This window comes from Python bivittatus, unplaced genomic scaffold (genome assembly GCF_059951505.1).
Source record: "Python bivittatus isolate LINGU-HERP-01145 unplaced genomic scaffold, Pbiv_v1 ctg000080_np1212, whole genome shotgun sequence".
In the NCBI taxonomy this organism is placed as follows: domain Eukaryota; kingdom Metazoa; phylum Chordata; class Lepidosauria; order Squamata; family Pythonidae; genus Python; species Python bivittatus.
Window position 1 is genome coordinate 44,588,102 of NW_028277035.1, and position 27,121 is coordinate 44,615,222.

At 39.0% G+C, this 27,121-nt stretch overlaps 1 long non-coding RNA gene across 4 annotated transcripts in view; it reads left to right on the forward strand.

Moving 5' to 3' along the window:
• LOC112540294 (uncharacterized) overlaps positions 1-27,121 on the forward strand; it is an 84,916-nt gene that overhangs the window by 27,131 nt on the left and 30,664 nt on the right. For 2 of the 4 annotated variants that reach the window (XR_003084353.2, XR_015794828.1), the window contains exons 7-8: positions 1,971-2,115; positions 22,793-25,404. This is a non-coding gene — a long non-coding RNA (uncharacterized LOC112540294). Of the gene's footprint in view, positions 1-1,970; positions 2,116-3,075; positions 6,706-22,792; positions 25,405-27,121 lie in introns of those variants that run through there. The other 2 variants (XR_015794829.1, XR_015794827.1) reach the window with 2 other exon arrangements.

Genomic DNA, 27,121 nt, shown 5'->3' on the forward strand with positions numbered 1-27,121 from the left:
GTGCTTAATAAAAGATTTGAAAGTAGCAGGCTGAATTCCCCTATCTCCTCTATGCTTCATACTTTGTAGTAAGTTTATTTGTTTAATGAGATGTATATTGCAGCAACATGATGGATTTTAATTTTTTTTCTGAATCTTTATTACTGTAAAGCAGTAGCTATCCATAGGGATGTAGAAAATGTTTTAAAAATCAAAGGATTTCAAAGTTGAAATACCTTGTTTCTAATTTGAAATGGTTGTTTCACATGCACAAACTCACAACACTTCCATAGTACTCAATTTCCTTTGTTAGATTCATAGCCCGCCTTTTGTAAAGGAGCTTAAGGTGGTGTCCACTGTGCTCTCTCCTATTTTTACCCACAGCAACAACTCTGTGAGGTTGGTTGGGTTGAGAGAGAATGACTGCCCCAGAATGACCTAGTGAGCTTCTGGGGCTGATCGGGGAATAAGACCTGGGTCTTCCCACTCCTAATCCAATATCTTATCAATGGCTCTCTCATTCTGAAGGCAGAACACTTCAAAATGAAGCGCTTTTGGTTCAAAACAGTTCAAACGTGGCTCATAATAGAAGTTCTCTGTGTACTCATAAACAAATAGATTTAAATGATTAAAACCAAAGCCTAACTAAAAAGTCCTGAGAAGCCCAGGCTACAAAAGAAAAACCATTGTTTTAAGTCAGCCTACGTGAACAGATAGACAAAGATTTATTTGATCAATGATCAGAATAATAGGGGGGAAAAACCCTGAAGTCTATAAATATGGGATCAAGAATATCTCTCTTGGGAGGTTCATCCATAAGAGGGTGTCATAATCAAAATGTTTGAGTATGCTTTTGGATGTTAGTTGTTTTTTGGTACCCTGTCATGTGTTTGTTTATTTTTTCAGAATATGTCTACACATTCGGGGCAATGGGTGTTCCACATTTTGTACTAATGTTATCCACCCAGAGACCATCAAAATTGGGTCAGGATATAAATATGAAGGGAAAAAAAAACAAAATGGTTCTTATCTTCTAGCCATCTCCCTCATCTCACTTGGTGGGGCAGCCAAGTAAGATTTGGGTAGAAACACATGGGGAAAAGTAGTTAAGAAAAGGTAACCTCAGAGTGAAATATTTAGGGCTTTAAGATAAACACCAGCTCTTTAAATGCACTCTAGAAATTGGGAGGAGTCTATGCAGCTAATGTGATTAAATGGCAGCCAGTTCTAGTTAATAATATGAAGGGATGTCTGCAGAAAGTGGCTGAAGAAGCAAATGATGGTGGCCTCGATTGCAAGGATGTGGCCACCGTCTTGACTTTTTGATTGCCCATCCCACCCATGGCCCCTGAATGTGTAGACGTATTCTGAATTGCTTAAATGGCACCTATATGTGCAAGGCATTGTAATAAGGCATGAACAATTGTGGCTAAGCCATCTCCATCCATGGTATATCAGGCAAAGGTTATAAAAGGACGCAATATTCACATGAACCATGGATCCCAAAGCAATGAGAATCTTCTGTCTGCAAACATGTTTGTCTTTCAAACACGCACAAGCAACCTACAGCTTGCATGCTGCTCCCAAACTTCCTTTTTTTTGTACCCCCCCCTTTCCCCAAATGTTGCTACTGCCAGTTTTTGATGGGAAAGTAAATAACATAGATCAGGTTAGCCCTGCGATTAGTTTAATGCAGTACATCTGCTGAAGTCGGGAAAAGGCCTAAAATTCCACTTCTGTGTTTGTAACTCATATGGGGCAATTGCACATTAATGAAGGTGCACGCAACAATTTCAATGGGAAAGCATTATTGTTCATATAATTAAAAATAGCTCTTCTTATGTGGAGAGATCAATATGGAGCAATTCAATATTCATTTTGTAATACAGAAGTTCTTTATTAAGTTCACTGATCTGAGCTCTTTCAGATTTTCACGCAATAGAGAACTGGGAATTAGCTGCTAACTCTTCATCCTTGCTTTATCTCCAAAGTGTTAATAGGAACAGAATTAACAATAGCACAAAGCTGGTAATATCATGGATGGGTAAGCCTATGAAACAGAAACAGTGCAACAAGACAAAGGCAAAGAGAACAGGAAGTCCTATCAATATTCCCTCTTCTACTCACCTTTTCAAGGTATGGTAACATTCACTTTTGCATATAGATACTGGAAGCTAAGTTTTGCATATGAATGTACTTACCTATTCAAGCACAGACTATGGCTAGTTTTCAGGCCTGTTTGCAAATGTTTTTTAGAACAACTGATCTTTTCCTTGCAATTTTCAAGAGTATGGCTTTTGAAGCAGTAGCAAAGCAGCCAGGGGTTAATTGAGTAATATCTTCTAGAGTACTCTGTACAGTAATAAATTCCCTCTGTGTGCTAAATAAATGCCAGCTTATTTCTGGAATATGCTGTAATGCGTTAGCTATGCAATTATTGTTTTTTGTAATGGTAATATTGTAGAGCTTGCCTTTGGTGCCCAGTTTCTACACTGGACCCCACCCATGTAAAAGAAAAAACAACCCTTTATTTTCCTGTTTTCCGACTGGATTCATTTTAACTCTGAACCGAGAATTTCCCAGATATTTGTTGTAGATCGCAACATTATTTTACTTGACATTGCCAGCTTTGCAGGTTGACTCATAGTTGTGCATTTCACAACAGCCTGATATTCAGAAAGCCAGCCTCTTCCAGCATGGATGTATAGTGTCAAGAAAAATCCAGCTGTTTAGTTATATATGTCAGGTATACACAGGGTAATGACAAAAAGGATGAAGGGTATCTATTTCCATCTAAATCTGGTAGGTTTCAAATCCTTCAAAGGTAATTTTGCCAAGTATAGGTTTTTCTGATCGTGGTGCCTCAGTAGTGAGAAAATATATTGAAGATGTTCTAAGCACATCTTAAAAATACAGCCACTCTTTAAGCCTTTAGGCATGATCTCACATTTTGAACTTTTCCATCCTCACCCTATTTTCTCCAAACTGTTTTACTGATTGTATCTCTCTTTTCTTTTCTTTTCTTTTCTTTTCTTTTCTTTTCTTTTCTTTTCTTTTCTTTTCTTTTCTTTTCTTTTCTTTTCTTTTGGAAATAAGATGTTAGAGCTTGGGGAAGCTAAGCATAAGGTAAAACTGTTTTGTACAGTTTTTATGTCTTTTGTAATTTTATATGTATTTATTATTTTAATGGATCATGTGAGCCGCCCAGAGTCCCCCATTAGGGGGAGATGGGCAGAGATAAATTTAATAAATATAAAGGGAGAAAAACCCCTTTGTCAATATGGGTTTATAAATGCTTCCAGAGAAAGAGTGAAAACGTCCAAGTGGTGGCATGTCCCTTGTTTCAGAGGAAAGGGGATACAAAGTAATGATCTGGAGCTATCATCTCTGTACTGCAAAAACTGAAATAGACAGGAGATGGCAGCAAAGGAATAGACACCTGTAGCTTTTTGCTGCCATCTCATGGTCATTAGATTTTGCAGCCCCGGATATGATAGCTGCGGTAGATCATGCGCTCTCTTTATCCTTTACTAGCCTTTGAGCAGAGATTTTGGCCTTTGGGTGGGATTGAGAACTTCAGTATGCAGCCATCTACTCTGATGTATCCTAAGATCATAGACTCATGGGCAAAACAAAAGGTGATGATGCATATACCAAACAGCTGGCTAACTGTTATTCAAATCATGGAGCACTACAGAAAATATCTAAAGTTAAAATTAGAATTTAGTAGATACTGTAGATTTAGAGTCTGAGTACTGTTAGAAAGTAATAAACCTGGTAAAAGAAAGAGAATTTAGGGAAAATTTAGAAGGAGGAGAAGCTGGGGCAAGGATGGATATTAATAGTTTGCTAATACATTGCTAATCAAAGTTTTAAATCATTTCAGTTACTTCAGTTACTGTATAGTTACTATGCAATTTGAATACCCCCAAACTGTGAAATGGCAGTAGGTTCAATTAAAACATTCGATGGTTTCATACTTTGGCCCAGATGCAGTAACCACTGACAGCCAGTTTGGTTGGGTGGTTAAGGCACCAGGTTAAAAACCAGGAGACGGCGAGTTCTAGTCCTGCCTTAGGCATGAAAGACGGCTGGATGATTTTGGGCCAGTCACTCAGTCCAAGTCACCTCACAGGGTTGTTGTTGTGGGGAAAATAGGAGGAAGAAGGAGTATTAGGTATGTTCACTGCCTTGAGTTATTTATAAAAATAATAAAGGTGGGATAAAAAAATTTGAAAAAAAAAGCTAAAACTCCTGATCTGTTGTCAGTACTCATATCTGTTTGGATGATTTGAAATCTACGTTATTGTTTTATAAACAATTAAAAAGTATTCTTAAGACAGATATTATCTGCAAGAATTTTGAATTAAAGAGTTGAAATATCCAATATTAATGAATCAGGAGCTATGGGTTTTAAAGTATATAACATCTTTCTTATAATCTTAAGATGAGATTAATTGATTTTTTTTTCTTTTATGTTTATTGGTTACCTTAGAGAATGTTCAGAAAGTCTTGACTGTCACCCTAATTATGCTGTAAGTGTAAAATACTGAGAGGGATATAATACTGAAATATGAAATAGGCTTATCCTACTGTTGCTCCATTCTGGGTTAATATTCATACTGTAAGTTTGTTAATATGGTGCTACAAAAATCAGTATGATTTAAATATATGAATGCACTTCTAAATTATATATCAAACATTTGGAAGTTATCAGTATATGAAGAATTATGAGGTACAGCAGAAAAAAAATTATTTGATACTGAAAATATAGTGTGAACCTAGAATTACAATCCTGATTTAGTAATATATGTTCACTTTCCATCTATGAACCAGCTGCCTATTTGTAATGGAAAGATCAGTCAATATAGGTTTAACAATGCATTTAAAAAATTGGGCAGAGTGACTTTTTCTATATGGAACATAATTTGTTTCTATTTTTGTTTGTCTTGGTTTTCTTTTGAATCTTTTTTCCCTTTTCTTTATATATGAAAGCAATAAAAACAGTAAAAAGTGTGTGTGCAGAGGAAAGGCTGTGTGTGGTTTGATGTTGAGACACACCTTCAGTTTCCATCTTCTTCATGAAAAGGTGATTAAACTGAAAATCCAGAACCTGCCCTACCGTGCCACCCACTGGAGCAAACAGTTGCCCGGTGGGTTCAAAGTAATCAGCCCCCTTGGGTGAGCCTGGTGTGTGCAGCTCACGCACTTCAAGTGAAGGCTCCTTCAGGGCCCAAAGGACAAGCAAGTGCCTCTCTCTTTGGTGCTACCCAGGCGTTATAGCTCCTCAGTATACTGAATGCCTCAGTTCTTGAAATACCCAATGTGTGCACTGATTTCTCCTCAGGCTGTTTTTCCCCTCAGTGATCTGCTAATTTTCCCAGATTGCTTTTACATAAGCAGAGAAGATCAAGCCAAACAGTTTTCGTGGCCACTATGAAGGTGATAAGGAAAGCAAGGTCTTTCTTGCTGCTGATCACATTAATTTGTACAAACAGGGTGGACAAAAGAGGAAGAATGGGGGAGCCGTTGGTTCCCCACCCAACCGTCATATGGCTGAATTTCTAAATAACATGGGCTTGCATACTGTGACCCACTGGCATTTGTTTATATTAGATTTACATGGCCATCCATCTCAAATGTATGACTCTGAGCAGCTAACGATATTAAAAATAATAAAACATAAAACTCATAGCAGCCAAGAAAAAAGTTACAAAAACATCGTACAGTCAACACCACCAGGAAAAGGGCTCCATCACACACCCAGGGCTCCAGGCTCAAGCACATGGGGAATCTCAGCACACCAGTGGTGGTCTTCCTGGAGCTACTGTTGGCTTCCCAATGCAGAAATGCAGAGTTTGTGAGGCACCAGGACACCAATGTACATAAATGGTATGCTGGTTTTAAGTTTGGACAGCAGATTACAGTTTATGCAGACATATTGGGCATATGTTACTACACAAGGACAAATTTCAGAACTCATTCTGCTATATTCTTCTGATATTTGGGGGGGAAATAAGTTTTCACTTTTGTTGTTGTTGGTATTTTATAATAACAGCTTAGTTAAACAGCTAATCTCATATAGTTTGGAAAAAGAAAAAAAAAAGATTCTGACTAAATTAAAATTGGCAAATCAGTGCATCAGCCTTTGATTTTTCTGAATGATATATCCCAGAGGCGGAACTAATGCAGATCCTGAGATATTCTTATACATCCAACCTCTTTTGCTGATCGGAGTTATCCTCTTCAGATCACTACATAGAAAGGAGCTGGGAATCATTGCTCAGAATGATTTATTTTCCTACTTTCTACACGCAAAAACAGTTGTGCAGGTTAAAAATCACATAGATTTACCTTGATACATTGATTCATTCAAGAAAATTAATTGGACACCCTCTTCATTGTCCAATTGGAATTGTGAAGTCCAATGACCCTCCCTTTGCCAGTGCAGCTGTATCTTTTTTCTTCCCACCATTGTTTTAATGGCCTTCTGGAATGTCTGGCCTTGCGTAACCTTCTAGACTCAGAAAGCAAAGGCTGAGGTTGGAGCGTGGCTGCTCAGAAAATTGCCAGCCTTTCCCTGACACCTTTTCCCTGCCATCACCCTCAGGGATAGGCTCCAACTTTCAAAAGACAGAAATGGTTCCAACTCTACAAATGCTTGGCTCACTGAAGCCATACTTGTGCTTTGACTCCACCGTCTCTGTCTTCCTTTCTGGCATTTTCTTCTAAGCTGTCCTCTGTGAGCAAAGCCGTGTCTTCCAGAGCAAGTCTGCAAGCAACTACCGCCTTCTTCAAAAGTATTCCTAAAATGCATTTTTATCACAAGGCCTGCTGGAAACTGCCAAGTGATAATGGCCAGGAAGAGGGCTGGTGTAGTCTGTCAAAGAAGCTCATTTACTTAAGTGTTTAGACAATGCTAAAATGTCTCAAAACCACAAAGTTATGCCCTTTGCTGTGCTCTCACAACAATAAAATAAAATGATTTCATCACTTTTGTTTTCATGCTTTCATTCTTTTTGGTTCTTGTGTCTCTAATTTAAACCAGCAAACTAGTGAGGCTGTTCCAAAGAACTGGTACTCTATAGAAAAGCATGCTTTACTGCACCAATAAATTGTTTCTACTGGGGTTGTTTTTACTTGAAACACAAGAGTAAAGAAGAAAAGGTTAAAATAAAATGAATCTCTGCTTTTAATTGCACGTACAGCCAGAAAAATTTTACCTGTTGCATTTCTCTGTGTCAAACTACTGTTAAGGCAGTAACCACTGAAATGCAGGATGTGGGGCTGTCACGACAGGACTTTGGGGATGAAATGCAGAGGCCACTCAGGAGGAGGAAGAGTTGAATGCCGGAGGTCTGGTTCGATCACATAACTGTATTGTTGGAAACACAACATACAAAAACATAGGTTAGGGAAAAATGCAGAACATGGCTTCTGGAATTCTTTTCAACCCTTTTTCTGGCAGTGGGCATAGGGTAGAATTTTCTTCTGTATAACGAGTAACTTCTTGTATCAATTATGCATGTTTCTCCTTTCCTCTCATGTTGCATCTTTGTGGTGTTCGTGTGTGTGTACTGGGGAGCACAGGATAGGCTGCATATGCTCCATGCTGTGTCATGTGATCAGGAGTGAGGGGGCTTGTAATGGAGCAGTCCTTAATGTTCCCAGCCATTGCCAGTTGCCTTTCCCACAGGGTTGCATTGTGGGAATTGTTCCAGCGTGTTGTTCTCCACAGCCCCTAGGGGGATTCAGCCCATTTTCACCCCTGATCTTCTCTTTCCGCACCACATTTGGTCCCATTCCATTCTGTTTTCAGTGATCCTGTTGATGGATAGAATACAGAGCCTCTTTATCATTTCTTTCCTATATTCTGTTGAGTTGGAAAGAATGAAAATAATAACTCCAGTTTGATGAGAGCCATAGCATGCCCACAAGCAAATAAGTAACAGTGCACATCACTGTAATTTAGAGAAGAAGAATATGTGTGCTGGAAAGGTCCCACCTCCTTTCCCATCCTCTGACAGGGATGTACAACAAAGGAGTGTGGCTTAAGCTGTGCAACTCATGAAGGCAGCCACTGCCCTAGATTTCTGTTTCTTATATGATGTTCTCTAGAACTGCTTTGCTACATAAAAATGATGTCTGAAATATTTTATTTGAGCCTTCCTGCTGTCCTTCAGTTCGGACAGGGGCTCTGAGGCCTACCACATACTAGTACGCTAGTTCTTTCTGGGTGCAGTGCAGAAGGCAAACTTAGAGAAGTCTTTGCGATGCACTTCAACATCCAATAAATATGACGGAAACTTTTTAAAAGCATTGTTGTTATTAGGGCCATTTGTGCAGCCTCACATAATATTGCAATGTCAGATATCAGCCAGTCATAGATGTTATTGATTTGGCATTTTCTGCTTATTGACCTGATGATTTCAAGCAAGTTCTATACTTTGACTTGTGTTCTTTTTAGAACATAAATTCAAGACAAATGGTTGGCTGTCAGCCCTTATTTCTTGTGTTCAGAAAAAAATATCCAAAAAATCTTATTTAGGCCTGGGAAAGGAGGCTAATCAAGGCTGTAGAAGGAGAGGGGACATAATTGGCCACCATAAATAGCTCTGAGAGCCTCTCCTTTCTTGGCAAACATGCTTGTTAAATCATTCAAGACCAAGCAGTTTTGGAGAGAAAATAATTATTAATAGGCATCCAAAAGGAAAGAAAATTTACAAGGAGCAGATTTTTGCTTTCCAGGCTCTGGGTTGTACATCGTATATGAGAGCAATCCTGCTTAAAGCTGACGTCTTGGGTAGCATTGATAATTCTAGAAAGAGTCCAATTAAGTATTTCAAGAAGACATCCCAGTGCAACTCTACATTGATTGCCTTGCTAATGTATATTGAGTTTTAACTAAATACAGCCCCGGGTGCTGTATGGAAAGCACAGGGGCTTGCTGTCTAAAGCTCTTAATCTTTTTTGTATCGATTTGGCCACTAATGATATAACCTTCTCCTCTAATTAACTGACATCTGCATGAGGTAGAACAAGAGCTCCCCTCCATCAGTGTCCCCACTTGTTTTTCCTCTCAGGTTTTAGTGCTGAGAAACATTAGTTTCCTTTGAGGGTGATTTCCCCAATGATAGCTTGGGTGAAGAACCTAGAGCCCTCCAGATGTAACTGCATTACAACTCCCATCATCCACTGCCCAAGCCAGCTAGTGTTGCTGGGAATTGTAGTTCACAAAGATCCAGATTCCTTAACCCTCTGGGAATATTTCCTCCTCATTCCATCTTACCCTTCTCTCCTATTGGGTCTTACCATTTATGCTCTTTCCTTTTGCAGACTGAGCACAGGAAATGTTTTCACAGCTACCCTAAGCTTACTCACAATACTTTCAAGAATGTTTTTCTGGGAAAGAAATATTGAAGGCATATTGGGGTATTACACAGTGGCTGAATTCACATGTAATATAGTTTATTTGCCTTTGACTTAAGGTGTTGCATAAACCCATCCATTATGATTCATAATTTAAGGTGTACCATGATGAATCTAGCCATTGTCTTGTGTTCAATAAACCATGATTAAAGCAAACCATGGCTTAGTATAGTATGTGAACCCAGCAGCATAACTAACAAGGGACAAAACAATCTCAGTTTATTTTCAGCGCCTTGCTAGCAGATGAATTTTCTGTATTCTTTTAATTCTGAAAACTCTATATTTAGAAATGGAGAATTTATAAAAACAGGTAGTCTTCACTTAAAAACCACAATAGGGACCAGAAAATTGGTCGTTAAGCAGGGTGGTCATTAAGTGAGTCACCATGTGACCAGACCTGATTTTATTATCATTTTTACGATGGTCATTAAGCAAATCACATGGTCATTAAGGGAATCTAGCTTCCCCAATGGATGTTTTTTGCCAGAAACCGGCAAAAAAGGTTGCAAATCATGATCACATGACTGCAGGACTCTGTAACCAGTTGTAAATGCAAGGTGGTTACCAAGTGTCCAAATTGCAATCACGTGACTCCAGGGGTGGTGTGATGGTTTGCAATGGTTGCGAGTACAGGTCATAAAGCACTTTTTTGGAAGCCATTGTAACTTCGGACCATTGTTAAATGAACGGTCGTTAAGTGAGGACTACCTACATTTGCTTATTCCCAGCAAATTTTACCGCTTCTGCATCTCTTAAGACCAATTTGCATATCCAACGATGCCACCCAACATTAACTATCCATATTGACTAGCACAAAGATATCTCCTACGTCACCCATTTTTCTCCTCCCTGCTCTCCTCATCCCCAGCCACTTGCTAGATGAAGAGTTCTTGAAACCTGTAATGATTGTGTACTTCAGTTGCCTGATGAAGGCATTGTTTCTATGGATTTTACTTTTACTTTTTATGGTGGTGATAGTGGTGGTGGTCGTTGACAAACTATTGTTAAACTGCCTTGCATTGAAAGATGTTAGGGTAGTATATAAATCAATACCAAAAAATGCTGAAATGCAGTGGAAATTAAACACAGTTATCATTATGTTAGTTTAAGAGTTTAAAAGGTTTAAGTAATAAAATAGGAAAGAACAAATAATGAACTAAAGTCCAGATAAACCAAAAGGTTTTACAGAATAAGATAGTAATGTTGGTGCCACTTCTGTGAGAACGTCACAAATAAAAGGGAAGGTCCTTTTTCCATACTGACACATAGGGCCTTTCCATACTACTGACACAGTGCTATCGACCCATCCTGGTCAACAGGAAACTGCACTGGCATGAAATTTGTTGTCCCCATTGCTGATCACTATTCTGCTTGGCCTCTGTACACTGGTACAGCTAAGGGCCTTTCCTCACTTGTGCCTAATAATGATACAACCATATCCTTTTTTGTTGGAGGGGGATGTCCCCATGACTTTGCTTTCATCTTATCCCCAGACCATGAGTAAAACAGCCTTACATTGTCTTTTAGCAGCACTAATATTAAAATAATATCTTGTCCCTTTTAAGCTATAAGCAGCCAATGGCATGCAGTACACATCTAATATATACTTGCCTTCCATTTTTGCTGGAGGTGGGGTCAAGTGACCAATAGTGGTGGTCAGAGCAATGTTTATTGATTATTTCAGGCTGATGTGGGCACCCTCCTTGGTCTCTGGTTAGCCTTCGCTGCTGCTGTTCTGCTGTGTTCTGCCTAAAGAGCTGAACACAGCAGCGGTGTGCTGGCAGCTTACCAAAACTGCATGAGAGAGCAAGGGGGCTCAGCAGGCAGTACTTTAACGCTACAGCCTTTGCTACTTTAGTGCAAGACTGAAACAGCCAAGCAGTGGAATGAAGCACCAACTTCTTCTATTGCTCCTCAGAGGAATCTGGAAGTCAGCATTTGTGGTCTATAAAGGGGGAAGAAATCTTATGTAAAATTGCTGTTTCAGCCTCTTTTGTGACTTTGATCTATTTTTGCCTTTTGTTTTAACTTTGTTGAGCTCTGTTATGTCAGATTGGGATTTACAGAAAGGAAGAAGTTTAGAAATGATAGGGTCCTGTAGCTGGACATACTCCATTCCAGCAGCAGTGTTGCGGTGGGTAGATGTCTTTCCCACTCGCTGGTGATGTGCAGAAGGGGAAGGATGGCAAAGCTGGAAGAACCAGCAAATTGCTTGGCTTATCACATACTGCATATTCAAAATCACCATTTGTTAGTGAACCAGAATAGAGACAATATAGAGAGGCTAGGAATCAATAACGGGGCATACAAAAAGGAGTTGGGAGCAGTTGCCAGTAAGCGCAAAAAACCGCGCGCGCCCAAAAAGGGCGCTAAGCAACGGAAACCCCGCCTCCTGCGCTCGCCAGCTGGGCTCTGCTCTAGGAAGGAGGCTCTGGCAAACCACTTCTGAAAAACAATTGCCTTGAAAACTGCAAGGACTCGTCCAAGCAGTCACTGCAGGGTCAGCAATGACTGAGCGCAGACCAAAAAAAAAAAAATTCACATTGGTACAGGTAGACCTCACTTAATGGCTGCCCTGTTTAGTGACTGTTTGATGTTATGGTGGCACTGAAAAAGTAACTTTATGACCAGTCCTTGCATTTACGACTGTTGCAGCATCCCTTTGGGGTGATCGACATTTAGGTGCTTTGCAACCAGTGGATGCTTACATTGTTGCAGCATCCAAGGTTCACACGATCGCCATTTGCATGCTTCACAACCAGCTTCCGACAAGCAGAGTCAATGGAGAAACTGGCAGTAAAATCACAAGTCACAGTCACGTGATGTGTCACTTAACAACCTGCAGTGATTTGCTTAATGACCGCAGCGGAAGTGAGGTTGTAAGTCTGTTGCAGTCACATGATGTTTTGCTTAGCAACCATGTTGCTTAGTGACAAAGTTGCCGGTCCCAACTGTGGTTGCTAAGTGAGGACATTTTCTGCCGACTCTAACTTGGAGTGGGAAAGGCCAGTAGGCCTGCCTCATTCATGGGCTGGGGATCAAATGAATAAATTTGGGCAAATGTGCCTTGATTAATGCAGATGTGGAAAAACCCACAGGCAGGATTTGCATATCATGCTTAGCAATAATTTCTTTATATATTATGGAGTAAAGCACATTTGGATGGGTTTGCATAGCATCATGTGGAACAATCGTGTGATGACATAGTACATACGGGCATCTGCACAGGAACAAAATTTGGATCCCAGTGCCCCTTTGCACTTGCATTGTGAAGTTGTTAGCAAGCTTCTAATGGGCAGAGCTTGTGTCGTGACATCATAATATATGTTTTACCATTTTGGTGAAATCTTTGCTCACTGTAGACACCACTGTTAGCACAATATATAAACCCAATCATAACTGTTGGCATGTATTCTCAGGAGAGTATCCACATTACTTTAAGACCACCTAGAATCATATTTGCATTTGTATCCTTTGATGGGGCTGAAAAATTGCAGCCCTGTAAGAAAAGACAAAAGATAAAACACCACTGTACATAGCAGGAATGGGATTCCCCCATTCTAGTTGGAACCAAAGCAACACTCACAGGCCAAAATGTCTTTCTTCTCACACCACAGTCAGCTGAAGACCCCAGCAGCCCATGTCCTTGTCTAATGAAAACATGGCCAATCCATGTGATGAACTTTCCACCTAATTTGGGATGTTAACACAATATGTGTATTAAATGTTTTTGAATTCTCAAGTTAGAGAATGATCAGTGTTTTACATCAGCCTACCTACCTACCTACCTACCCACCTGGAAAATATTCTATTTTTGTGAAAGGCAAATTACTTGCTGTATTTATAGATCTTAAGGCAACCTTTGATTTTGTTAACAGAACCAAACTCTGGTTAAATTAGGGAATTTGGTTCCTGACAGATGTCTTACATATTTAATATAGGCATTATATCAAGATACAGTAGTATAATGCAGTTAGATGGAACAGAAAAGAAAAGAAAGGAGCAGAGGAGCAGAACAAAACCCCCACCCTTACCAGCACTGGCAAGGCAGGCCACAGCACATAAATAGAGAGCAAACCCCACCCCATTTTAGCACTGAAGATGTTACCTAGCCGGGTAATGAAACATTTGCAAGAAAAGAACCAAGCTCAGAGAACCCCAAGGACTCCACAGTTCAACCCTGAGCTACACATATTCACCTCTATTAGAAAAGAAATACTTATAGGCAACATAATAATGAATCAGGGTGTAAGAGAAGGTTGTATTCTGGCCCCAACACTATTTAATATCTGTGGCAATGATTTGGAGACCACACAATTTCAGGCTGATGGCCATTGTCCAATATTAGCCAAAAGGAATTGTGTGCTTTGTTATATGCAAATGATGTTGTTCTTCTTTTATATACTAGATTGAGTTTGAAATGTCTACTTGAAGCACTAGTCAAGTATTGTCAAGATAATCAAGATAATAATAGTATTGCAAACTATGATAAAACTAAAATTTTGGATTTTGAGAAACAAAAATTAGCTGGAAAGTTCATATGATAACACAAGTCAAGAATTTTAATTATCTTGGCATTTTATTTAATCATTTTTTGTCCTGGCAACATAATTTTAAGGCAGTACTTCTGAAAGCAAAAGCTACTATGATGGCCTTACTTCAGTACTTTTATTCAAAAGGAGGGAGATTTGTTCCTGCAACAATACAGGTTTTTAATGCAAAAATTGCATCTCAAATTTTATATGGAGTTCCAATTTAGATTACAGTTGTCAATGATAACATAACCCAACTGCAGATGTAGAAGAACTCTTTTAAATGTTCCAGGTTGTGTTCCAAACTGTTATTCTCCTGGAAACACAGCAATGCCCACTGAAAACAAAAGCTTGGCTAAGTACAATTAAATGTTGGTTTTAAATATAAGTTTTCAAAAACAAGAAGGACTGCTATGTCAAATCCCAAATGATACTTGTGTAGATGTGTGGTTCAAATGGGTGACCCAAAAGATTGATCAGATTGGTATTGATCCTGATTATTTGTTTTCCTGGGGTACAGCACCAGCATTTTATTGTATTAAAGAAAGATTGTGGGATAACAGTACAGGAATTAATGGCAAAAGCCATCTGTGTTCACCTGTGACTTTTGGAATAAATTACAAAGGCACTTTTCAGCTCCCTACATACCTTAATAGTTTACACTTCAGTACATATACAATGGCCTTTTCAAAAGCCAGTCTAAATGTGTCACCATCAAATGTGCTATACAGCAGGTTTTAAAAGACCTCTCAGAGATGTTGTCCCGGTTATGGTACTGACCTGGAAATGGTGTTTGTGAAAGGAAGGGGGTGTGGGGCAGGTTGAAGTGCCTGGCTGAAGGAAAATGGTTGGGTCTGTGCCAAGGTCATGGGGGGGGGGTCGGTTAGGGAAGGCAGATGACTCAGCACAAGACCAAGAGCATGTAGGCAGAAAGGGGAAAATGCTAGAAAGCACCTGTACAGTGATATGTATATGTCCTGGCTATAGAATACTGTATAGAAAGAGCCAGGAAAAGCAGAGAAAGGAGGGTTTTGTACTGCAGAAGCTGCAGGAGATGCTGCTGGAAAGGACGTTGCCTGGCAAACGTGAAGTAGAGCTGTCAAGTCCAGAGATTCTGGCCCTGAGACAAGGAGGAAGACTGGGGAGAAAACCCTGGAGAGGCTTATGAAGATGGGGAAAGATTGTGAAGACCAGGAGGGGAAAAAGAAGCTGAAATAAAGCACAAGCGGAAAGTGAGGAAAAGAGAGTTGAGAGGGAGAAAATTAAGTAGGACATTTCCTATTATTATATTATATTATATTATATTATATTATATTATATTATATTATATTATATTATATTATATTATATTATATTAAACGTTTGTACATACTAGGTTTTGTAAATTATATTGACACTTGCATATAACATTAGTTCACACTACTTTATTAGCATAAGTATCTTAGTGTTTAGAATAAATTCCCTCATTTGCTTAAGTGCTGTCTCTGTGTGTCTCTGTATCAGCTCCTATCCTGACCTACCCTCTGACATGGTAGATCGTCTTTTATTGCATTGTGAATTTTACAAGAGTTTTCAGCAGGATATTATCTGGCCTATTTTAAAATCAGGGCTAGGAAGAGCTATTTTGGAGTATGTTAAAATTTTAGTTTAAAATTTGAGAGTGGCAACAGCCCAGTTTTTAACTATGGCTATAAAAGATAAGGTCTTGAGTAACACATCAATACGTTTGAGTTTTAAACATTTTATGTAATATTTATCAATTTATCTTATTTGTTAAACTGTTCTATCTAGTGCCAAATTTTTAGATTATATCTGTACTTTGCTATTTGGGTCTTTGGGCCATAAATACATAAACATAAACTTAGAATTGGCTTTTTTAAACACTGGGGGTGTTTTATCTTTACATTTCAAACTTTGGAAGGTTATTATCAGTGCTAACTGATCATTGGTTCGGAATGTAAAAGTGATATACATTATGTTCATGGACTGAGAGAGAACAGAGAGAAGAAACAGGAGTTTGCCAGGGAAGTTTTTCTCTGGAAAGAGTTTGTATGAGACTAACATGAGAACCTGAGAATGAATATGAAGAAATAAATCCTTTCTGCCAGTGGTGCTATAAGAAGCAAAGTGAAGTTGAACCAACAGCAGATTGCAGTTGCAACCTGAAATGTTTCTAGCATGTTTATCCCTGCCTAAAAACAACCTACCATGAATTTGTAGCAAATGCAAAAGCTTGTGCCATTCCTTGAATAATCAATTGAAGGACTGGAACAGCAAATGGCCACAGATTCCATTGGAGTTAGGCAGCCAATGCATTTAAATAAATACATAAATAAATAAATTGCATAATTTATAAATTATTTAAAGAAAAGAGGCTCAACCACAGAAGTTGACAGTGGAGGCAACTATTCTCCCTAAGGAAAACAAGCAAACTGAGGAGCAAGCCCAGTGGATGAGGGAAACAGAGAAGATGTTGTATACTGGAGACCTCAAAAAAGCTATAACATCCAGGGCAAGAGAAAGAGACATAGCCGAACAGTTTGGAGGTGGGTTCCTTAAGGCAGAGAAAATGAATCTGTGCCAATAAGAAGACTAAGAGAAAAGTCATGGTATTTGGTGGCTCACTGCTGTGAAGAACTGAAAGAAAAGAATGCCAACAGGGCACCATTGGCTAATGAAGTGTGCTACCTGCCAAGAGCAATGATCAAGGACAAGTCAGAACAACTTCCAAGACCTATCAAGTCCATTGACAAGTATCCCTTTTCAGTAATAGATGGGGAGGTAAATTATACTGAAAAAAAAAACAATTATAACAGTATCACCTGAGCATTTGAAAACCTCAGAATGAAGCTTAAAACCCCAGGGTCTCTGCTGTTATTCTCATTAGAGCCAGTCTGGTGTAGTGGTTAAGGCATCAGGCTAGAAACTGAGAGACCGTGAATTCTGTTCCTGCCTAGGCACAAAGCCTGCGGGGTGACCTTGGGCCGCTCAGCTCTAGGGAGGAGGCAATAGCAAACCACTTCTGAAAAACCTTGCCAAGAAAACCACTGGGACTTGTGCAGGCAGTCTCTGAGAATGAGACACAATTGAACGGATTTTAAAAAAAACCCTTCCGGTCCATGGAAGAGGACCAAAAAGAGGAAGAATAATATTGCAAGTCAGTGAGTGGCTATGCAAATGATGCTGATGGAAAATATTTGGTTTGTGTGGGACCATGGTCTGAGTTATCTAGATGGTGGACTTCTGGCACAAGGTGGATTGCATTTAACAAGGACTGAAACCATATTTTTGGCCAAAGAATAGCAAATTTAATTAGGAGGATTTTAAGCTGAATTCTGTGGAATGGAAACAAACTCTTCAAGTCAAATAAAGACTTGTGCACTGTAGAAAGTGGGAGTGTTGTTTAAATTGTCCTCTTAAAGCACTCAAGTCAGAAACAACAATAGCACATAATGGTTTTCATTTTCTATACACTAAAGCATAGAAATATAATAAATCGGGAAATAAGATGAGCTTGACTCTAGAACAGAAAGGCAAATATTATCTAGTTGGTATAATGGAGATCTGATAGGATGATTCCTAGGACTGGAATTCAGAAATTAAGGGATACAATCTGTTCAAAAGAGGCAGAAGCAATAGAAAAGTTGCACTGTATGTTAAAAATACCCACTCCTGCTCAGAAATACAGATGAATGAACCCGGCAGTACTGTAGAGCGTCTGCATTAAATAGGTGGAGGAAAAAATAAGAGCAACATTGTTGTTGGTGTCTACTGTTGCCTGCCCTATCCAGAATATGATGTGGACGATGCCTTCCAAACACAAACGTCAGTTCTTTCACAGAGGCGTGAAGTCATAGTGATGGGTGGCTTTAATTACCTGTAGAGGACAAATAGAGATGACTTTAGAGAAGTTGTTAGCAAAACACGATATAAGTCCAGGGCAGAAAGGAAACATTAGAAAGAAAGCCCAAATAAGTCTGCCTTAACTGCCTAGAATAGAAGAGGGACAGTGCTGCCAAGCTTTCAAGATTCTGTATTATAGCCTATATCAATAAAATGGAGTTCCAGTATTACTTGTACAGTCAAGTTTCCAGACCCGGCCTTTCTTAAAGGACTGACATCACCCGAGGTCTGTGGGGAAACAAACCCTGCTAAGCATGATCATTCCAAGAAGTCCCTGACTTTTCTTGCTGACAAAGGCACAAAAATCTGGACTTGACACTAATCAATAAGGATGACTTTATTGAGGAAAGAGAAGTAGAGTGAGCCAGTTCGGTGCAGCAGTGTAGGTGCTCGACTGGAAATGGGGAGACCATGAGTTCTAGTCTTCTTTTAGGCAGGGAAGCTGGCAAGGTGAGTTTGGGCCGGTCACTTTCTCAGCCCCACCCACCTCACAGGGTGCCAGTTGTTCAAAGGCAAGGGACAAATGAACCCCACAAGGACTACTGGAACTCTAATTTATGTTGTAGGGTATAATAGCAACATTTGAAAACCTGCCAGAATTTCCTTTTGTCCCCTGTTACGCCAAACAGAATAAAGGCAGGGTTATTTCAAGTCTCTTCCATTCCCAGAGCTGTCATTTCCTGTCTCTTTTCTCTGCTAACTGTTCTTGCATACTTTTGCCAACTTTATTTCTGTTTACACAGAATTGTTGTTCTGGGGAAAATAGGAGGAAGAAATATTATATAGGCTGTTTTGAGTTGTACAAACTAAAGGTGGGAATATAAATCAAAATATATAAATAAATAGTGGAAACATTGGCAGAAGTTGACCATCTAATGATGGAGTTTTATTTTAAGGGAAACAAATTATTTATTTATCTGTTTAACATTTTTTTTTCCAATCTAACAGTTCTGGGCTAAAACTGAGAGTAGTCAGGTATGTATTTGGGACTTCAAAAAAATTGATTATAATAAGCTGGGAAAAATGATAATTAGGTTCCTAAGGAAGGAGAAACTAATGGGAAAGGAGCTTTAAAAAGGGTTAGAAAGTACTAAAACTGCAAAAAAAATCCAATGAGAGAAACAGATATAGCAGTAGAAGTCAGTATGTTTACACAAAATGCTTATTGAAGGACTGAAAGCAAAAACCAGCACATACCAATACTTATTTTGCTTCTCCAGCAAAAAAGTATGTGTTCCATGAGGGAATTGTAAAGGGCACAATTAAAGCTTGAGATGTTTGATCAGGGGATATCTATTTACTCTGAAAGAGTAAATCTCCAGATGAATTGCAGCTGAGGCTATAGGAGAAAATAGCTGATGGTCTGATCAAATCCTTCTGTATTGAGTCTGAGGAAACCTGGAGAATTAGTGAAATGCCAAATGACTGGAAGAGAGCAAATATTGTCCCTATCTTGAGAAAGGAAAAAAAAAAAAGATCCAGCAAGCTACAAAGAAGTTAGTCTGACATTGATATATGGGAAGATTATAAACCAGATCATAAACAGATTCATCTGCACACTTTGAAAATAATGTAGTCCTTACCAATAGTCAATATGGATTTTTAAAAAGTAAGTCTTGTCAAGCTAATCTTACTTCATTTTTTTTAAAAAAATCAGGTTCCTTAATAGATTGTAAGAATGCTGTAGACGTAATATATCTTCTCAGCAAAACATTTGACAAAATATTCACAACATGCTGATTAGCAAGCTAGTTAAGAATGTATTAAATGGCATGAAAATTAAGTGGATTCATAATTGGCTCATAAATCATACTCATCAAAACTGGAAAGAGGTATCAAGTGGGATGCTGCAAGAATCAATCCTCTTCGCTCTTCAATATTTTTATTAATGACTTGGATAAAGTGGTGGAGACAGGTATCTGCAGGAGGGCAAGGGGTCAAATTATTACATGTGAATGATGACACCAAGCAAATGATGCAACTTATGTATTGCATCAGCTGTTATGCCATAACAAACATGTCATTTTTATATTATTGCAGTTTATCACGAATGCTGCTGGGTGGTGGGAATGCTTATCACCTTAGCAGATGTCCCAGAATTGGGTGGGATAGTTAGCACCCTACAGTTGAAAGAAGGACAAGGATAATCAGAGACTAGAAATTAAGTCCCCTGTAGAAATATTGAAGGAAATTGTTATGGTTTAGCCTTGAATAAAGATGCCTGAGAGGGAATATGATAACACTCTTCAAGTTCCTGAAAGAATGTCACACTGAAGGAGGCCAGAACCTCTTCTCTCACATTCCAGACTATAGAACATAGAATCTATATACTATTAAAACACTCATTGTGTTTATCTGTTTGCACCCTCAAGTTAGCCCAAACAGTGCATTATACCACAATGATTGTTGAATCAAGAAATCTGCTAACTTAAAGACTGCGTAAAAAATCTGGGATCCATTACTCCTGTGGAATTGAAATTTCTACGATGTTCACACCAGTTTTATTCACAAAGTTGTGGCTGTTGCAACGTCCCTGTGGTCACATGATCATGATTTCTGATGCTTCCTGCCAGCTTCCCACAAGCAAAGTCAATGGGAAGTCAGCAGGAAGTCAAAAGTTGCTCCCACTCCCACTGCTTTTTTGTCCACCCATGGTCATTCTGTTTATCTGTTTCGGTAAGTAAATATTGACTTATTATTGAAGTTCATTTGCCACTACAATTATTTTTATATTTATGATATATACTCTTCTCAGATGATCACGGGACCGTCCAGCATTGGGGTAAAAAAAATATGGTCAGCCTAAAATTTAATGTTCATTCTGGCCACATCAGACTGCACTACCTTGCTCTCAAAAGAGGACCCAATGGATCACAGGGTTGTCTAGTAATAGATTGAAATTACAGGAAGGCAGATTCCAGCTGAGTGACAGAAATAAACTTCCTAACAGTAAAAACAGTTGAACGTAGAACGGATTACCCAGACAAAGAGCAGGCTCCCCTTCATTGTTTTACAAGAACTAAAATGTTGGGAATTCCTAACATTTGATCCTAGAGAAAAATGCATCCAAGATCAAGCAAGCTGAAGAGCTATAAGAAAGTTAACTGCCATGTAGCAAGTCACACTTGACCCAACAACCTAACAGGTCAACCAATGGACCGCTGAGGTGACACATGATGGAATGCTGATGGAATGTGGTTGGGAAAGGAATAAAAGAAAGGGCTAGACAGACTCCCACTCGCACATGCAACTATTATCCACAAAGTGCTCCTTTCTTCCCAAATCCCTGTGCATCACCCGGCCAGGGAGCAGCAATATACATGAGTACAAATGTGTGTTTGTGTGTGTGTATGCATGTGACACAACCAATTGTAATTAATAAAGCTTTTGTAGGGTAACAAAGACTCTCTGTGCTGTGTCCCTTGGAGCATTCTGTTAAAGCATAAGACCCAATAGTCAAATCTGTAACAAGTGGATGTGTTCAAACAGAGGTGAGACAGTATTTGTCTGGGTGCTTGAATTGGGGTTTCTGCCCTGAGCGGGGGGCTGGACTCAGCCTAGGACTGTGCAGTGAAGCTTTTGGAATTGTTCTGGCCCTATTGCTTGCCATGCTTTATCTGGGACCAGCCCCATGGACTTTTTCCATTTATACAGAAAGGAACATTTTAACATGTAGCTTCTGGCATCACTGCAATATTATGGGGAAAGCTCTGCAGAGTTGAATATTTTTAAAACACCTGTTTTTTATTTTCCATTTGTATTTAAAGCTGTTGCCTTTAACATAGGAATATTTATTATACATTTGCTGAGTTCAGACATCATTCTAACCTAACTGATGTTATTTGGTTAGTTTTGGCATATCAATCTATTGTCAATTGTAAATCAAGATTTATGGTTTAGTATTATATGTGAACCCAGATGTTGTATCTTATTCAATAAGCCATGGTTACGCAAAATATCCAATCAGTGTGAAAGCAGCCGATCATGGGAGAGAATGCATTTTGTTTTCTGCCACATAATTGTTATGAATTTACTTAAGAATTGTTATGTTAATGGAAGAACTAATGCCTTTTAAGATGGCATGCTTACCTAGACACAGGTTTGGGATATGTCAGGAATGACTGATTGCTGTTTAGGTCATGCCTCTGATTAGTGATCTTCATAATGGCTTTTTACATTTATGACGGCATCGGAGGTAAAAACAACATGACTAAACTCATCTTGCTGAAATCGTTCTTCCAATTCATCAAAACAGCTTCGATGGCAGAGAGAATGGAGGAATCTGAGACCTTGCTGGATCTGCTTTTTTTATCAGGCATACAAGACACTGATCAATGAAGTATGATGAAAAAAAAGACTATCTTTTGCACACCACAGCGTGCTGTGCTTTCAATGAAGAATTGAAGTCAACGGTAAAAAAGATACATGTACACAATTTGCAACTGCGTGTATGCCTATTAGACAACTGGATCAGATCAAATACTGTATCCACCTAGTCTGACATTCTGTCCCTACAGTGGCCAAACAGATTCATTTGGAAGTTTATAAGCAAGACTTCTCGGTTAAGAGGATCTTCCTGCCCAGATCCCCAGCATTGGTCCTGGGAAGCTATATCCTTTGGAGATCATAGCAGTGGCCCTTGATAGCCTTCTCCTCTGTGCATTTGTGTGATCTACTCGAACAGTTGTGACTGTCGTTTAAATGTGCCTGCTCTGCCCTGTTGTAATAATTACTTAGTGAGGGATTTGAGGGTTAGGGAGGAAAGAAATGGAGTAATAAAAGTGCCTGTAGAACTTTATTACAGTCATGAAACACAGACATACACGCATAATCATGCTGGTACACGAAACAAATAAAAAGATGAAGGGCTGAAGATTTTGCATATGCTGCTCTGTTTTGCCTCTGCATTTCTAAATTATTTTGAATTCTCCTTCTATCTTTCTATACAGAGGGAACTCAAGATGGCTCTGCAATCTTGAACAGGCAGTGAGAGATCTATGTAAGAGCAGAAGCTGGCCTTTGCAGTGTTCCCACAATATACAGACCACTAAAACACCTATCTGTGTTCATCATGGAGGAGACTGGATTCATTCACTGTGCTAAGCCATTATGTAGTTTGTTTGGTTTTAGATTAGCATCTTGTAGAATCACAATGAGCATATTTTCTTGGAAAAAAGAAAGGTCAAACCTGAAAAAGGGGCAAATCTGAAAGAGGTACATAAGGATTTTAAAAAATGTGTTTATGTTTATAACTTTGCTTTACAAAGAAAAATTCAAGAGCAAAATCAAGAAAATAAATAATTAAATTGAATAAATCTAAAGGACAGCTTTCTGAAACAAAGGGGTGTCCTTTATAATAAAGGACATGTGGTTGCTGCATGTATAATCCTTCTCCCATGCACACATTTTCCCTCATGCACCCCCAAATCAACACATCCTCATGTACACACTCCTCCTTTCCATCTGAGGATTTGCTGAGAGGGAGGAAGAAGCAACTTCTTTTGCAAAACCAAAACAAACAAGGGGAAGAAGTAACCAGAGTACAAATAGGTAGAAAGAAGAATAACTCAGATCATCAGTGCAGTGCAGAGGAGAGATAGCCGGGCAAAAGTTGAGGAGATGCCAGTGGGTCGTAGAAAGAGCAAATATGCCAGCTACTTTGGTGAAGGAACTGCTTCTACCTGCCTTGCATAACCTATCTCTAACATACACAGCTAAGGGAAGGAGATTGCTCGCTCCATCCTGCATTTCTCCTGGTGGAACATGTGTAGTCAGAAGGACACCTGCACATCCAGGAAGTTCCAAAAGGCTTCAGAGTAGCTCATGGATCTCAAATTGTTGCCCCTGCAATTATTGAGGGAAATTTGGGACTCACACATACAGTAGTCCATTGGCCAGACACATGTAATCTGAGATTAGGAGAGTAAGTCAAAATCCATCATACAGCCTTCTTCAGCATTTGCGTGGCCCAGAGAAACCAAAGCAAAGATTATTACCAGATCTTGCTTCAGATTTGAGCAAGAAGCAAATAGGACCCTCACTCCCAAACCTTGCCATTGAATCAGGAGCATCTAGGAGTAGCATGATAGGAAGCATTTGTCCATTCCATCAGATGGATTGACAGGGCACTCAGTTCACTTCCTGAACAGATTTGATGCCACGTCTGTTAACAACCATAGATACAAGGAAGTGGTTTTATGGAGAAAAATACAGTAGTAATACAAATGTGTTGTATGCAATAAATAACTATTGAATTTGAAGCAAGCTAATCTGTCAGGGTTGTCCTACCATATCTACTGTCAAGTTTGATAGTCTTGTATGTTTCTTGTATTAACTTCAGCAGAAATTAACAGGATTCTAGTCAAACTGTTTAATTAAACAACTAAAGATCATTAATATTTAGCACTTTGTATTCCCTTAAGACCAATAAGCTCCTCTTTTGACTTGAGTCAGATGGATGCTGGGCTTCTGGCCAATTTCTCAACAAGAAACTTGCTAGGACAACATTTGGAACAATCCATGTTTGGGAGTGACCTACTAAGGATTTTCTTTAAAAGGATGACTATCCTGAGCTATGATTTTTAATGACTATATTGTAAGTCATCAAAATTGTCATCAGTTGATTAGGTGTCTAAAAAGTATATTTCCTTTCCTTATATAGATTTATGTGACCAGAAAATAGAACACCAAGATTAACAAAACTCACTCTAGAACATAGTGCAGAATAGACGCAAGCAATCTCCTTTTGTTGATTCTTTCTTTCTTCTTGTTCTTACATTAGAGGCATAATTGGTTGTCCATATACTCTCCTTAATATTCATCATACTTTTTCACGTTTGTACAAGTTTTCCTTTTGCATGGTAAAGCCTACTGCAATTTCTTGCACAACAAATATTTGTCTGTTTGTGCACACTTCACCCCAGCAATATTACTGGAGTTCCTACATAAAAACCCTGCAAAGGAAAAGAAGGTGATAAGAGTGAAGGTAGCAGGTCACGGCTATCCTGTAAGTACAAAACAGCCAGAGATCATGAAGATGGTAGGAAGGAAAACTCTGCAAGCACTTAGCTATGTGCTTGTAAACCTATGATAAAAATGTATGCAGTGAATAAAGAAAAGTTCCTGAATAGACAGATATGCCTTCATTGGCACTGACTGTTTCAAGAAGAATAAATTATGTCAACTAATAAAATTAAGAAAATCTGTTGTTGTATGTACTCTTGCTCAGGGAAAATAGATTCAGCATACCTCTCCTCTCTCTACTTTTCTTTTTCCTGTTAGAGTTGCAGAGAAAATACACTGCTTTTCAAAAGCTGCATGGGAGGAATGTGCCAGGTTTTAATGTCACAGCTGTAATAGAAAAAGATGAACTTCAGCCATTTGACCTGTAGATCATCTAAATACTGACTAGAGTGGCTTGTCCCTGCACTAGAGGCTAATTGGGCTTTGAAAGATTTTTTTTTTAATTCATTCTCTATCTCCCTTTGCTTAATGTCATCTGATTATGTCCTTATTACCCGCCTTGGAATGCACCAACTAACAGCACTTGAAGTAGAGGGACTGGGTATGATTTGATTTTGATCCTCTCTCCTTTCTTTCTGAAGAAATGCTTCTGCATAATGAGCCCTTTCACTCTGAGTTAATAGTGTGACCCTGAGTTGAGCTGCATGAATGCCTTGATGGCCATAATGACACACTCCATTATGCCATGGCCCAGTGCTTGCAGAAGCTACTTTCTTTCCAAACATCAGGATTAACAGGCATAGGGGGAAGGGGAAGCTGCACAAATCAGAAATAATATTTGTGAGTTTAAAGAATTAGGAAACAGTTAAAATATTCTTCGTGGCTGGGGCCTTTTTCTAAAGGTGGCATTAGTTGGTTTTGGTTCATCAGTGACAATCCAGCAAAGTGGCAGTGGAATTTACTGAAAAATATTGGGGCTATTGACTACAGTATATGGAAATGAAAGAACTTCAGAAAACCCTAATTATCAGGGATGGATGGATGGATCGATTATGCACCATCAAGGCAATATCTTAGCGACCACATATAGCAGACCTTCTCCAGGATAATCTGTCCCTACCCTGGCTTTTTAAGTCTTCCAATGGTGCACTCATTGCTGCTGTATGTCAGTCCATCCACCTTGCTGCTGGTTGTCCTCTTTCTCTTTCTTTCCACCTTTCCCAGCATGATGGACTTCTTTATAGAGCTGGGTCTTCAAATAATGTATCCAAAATATGGTAATTTGGTCATTTGTGCCTCGAGTGAGAACTCTGGGCTGATTTATTCTATAATCCCTTTATTTGGCTATCCATGGTATTCCTGGGAGTCTTCTCCACAGTAAATTTTTAAAATTTCATTATGCTTTCTTATCCTGCTTCTTCATAGTCCATCTTTTGCTTCCAAAGAGTGTTACAGGGAAAATTTGTTGTAGGTGTTGATATATCACAGCATAATTGATGGTAATGAGAGTGAAGGCAGTCATTTTTTTAAACACTTTTAATGGTTCATGAAATGGGAGAATGAATGTTGAAGATGTTTGTACTATAATTTCTTGTTTGATTTATATACATCGATATACATATACATGTTCTTGGGCCATTGTAAATATTATCATTAGTGGTAAAACAACTGAAGGTGGCATTTAATCATTCACTTTTTCACCCAGCTGGCTTCTGTGCCTAAGGGAGGACAAGAACATAGTTTCCCTGCTCTTAGTCTGGCACCTTGACTACTATTAACAACCTAACTACTGGCTCTTGCATTTATCATCCATTAAAGGGGTTTATTTGTTTTCTATTCAGGTCTTTCGGCTGTAAATAAAAAAAATTATTATTGTGATGATGATGATGATGATGATGATGATGATGATGATGATGATGATGATGATGGTTGGTCACGCAGTCAGCCAGATATTTAGACTGGATTTGGCATTTTTATCACCTATCACATCCTTCCCAAGGACCTGGGATAGGCAGATGTTGTTTGATGGTGTTAAAGGTATTGTTGCAGGATGGAAGCTGTTCCAAGTAAAGCTGCCTTTTGCAATTGACTGATGGTGATTTGTCAATGCCAGTGGTTCTCAAGTGGTGCTCCAGATGTTTTGGGATTGCACTCAAGGCACCTATTACAATCGGTACTATCTTGGCTTTCTTTTGCCACAGTTGTTCTATTTCTATTTGCAGGTCTTTGTATTTTGTGATTTTCTCCAGTTCTTTCTCTTCTATTCTGCTGCTCCAGGTATTGCAATGCCCATTTTCCAGACTTTTTTGTCTTAT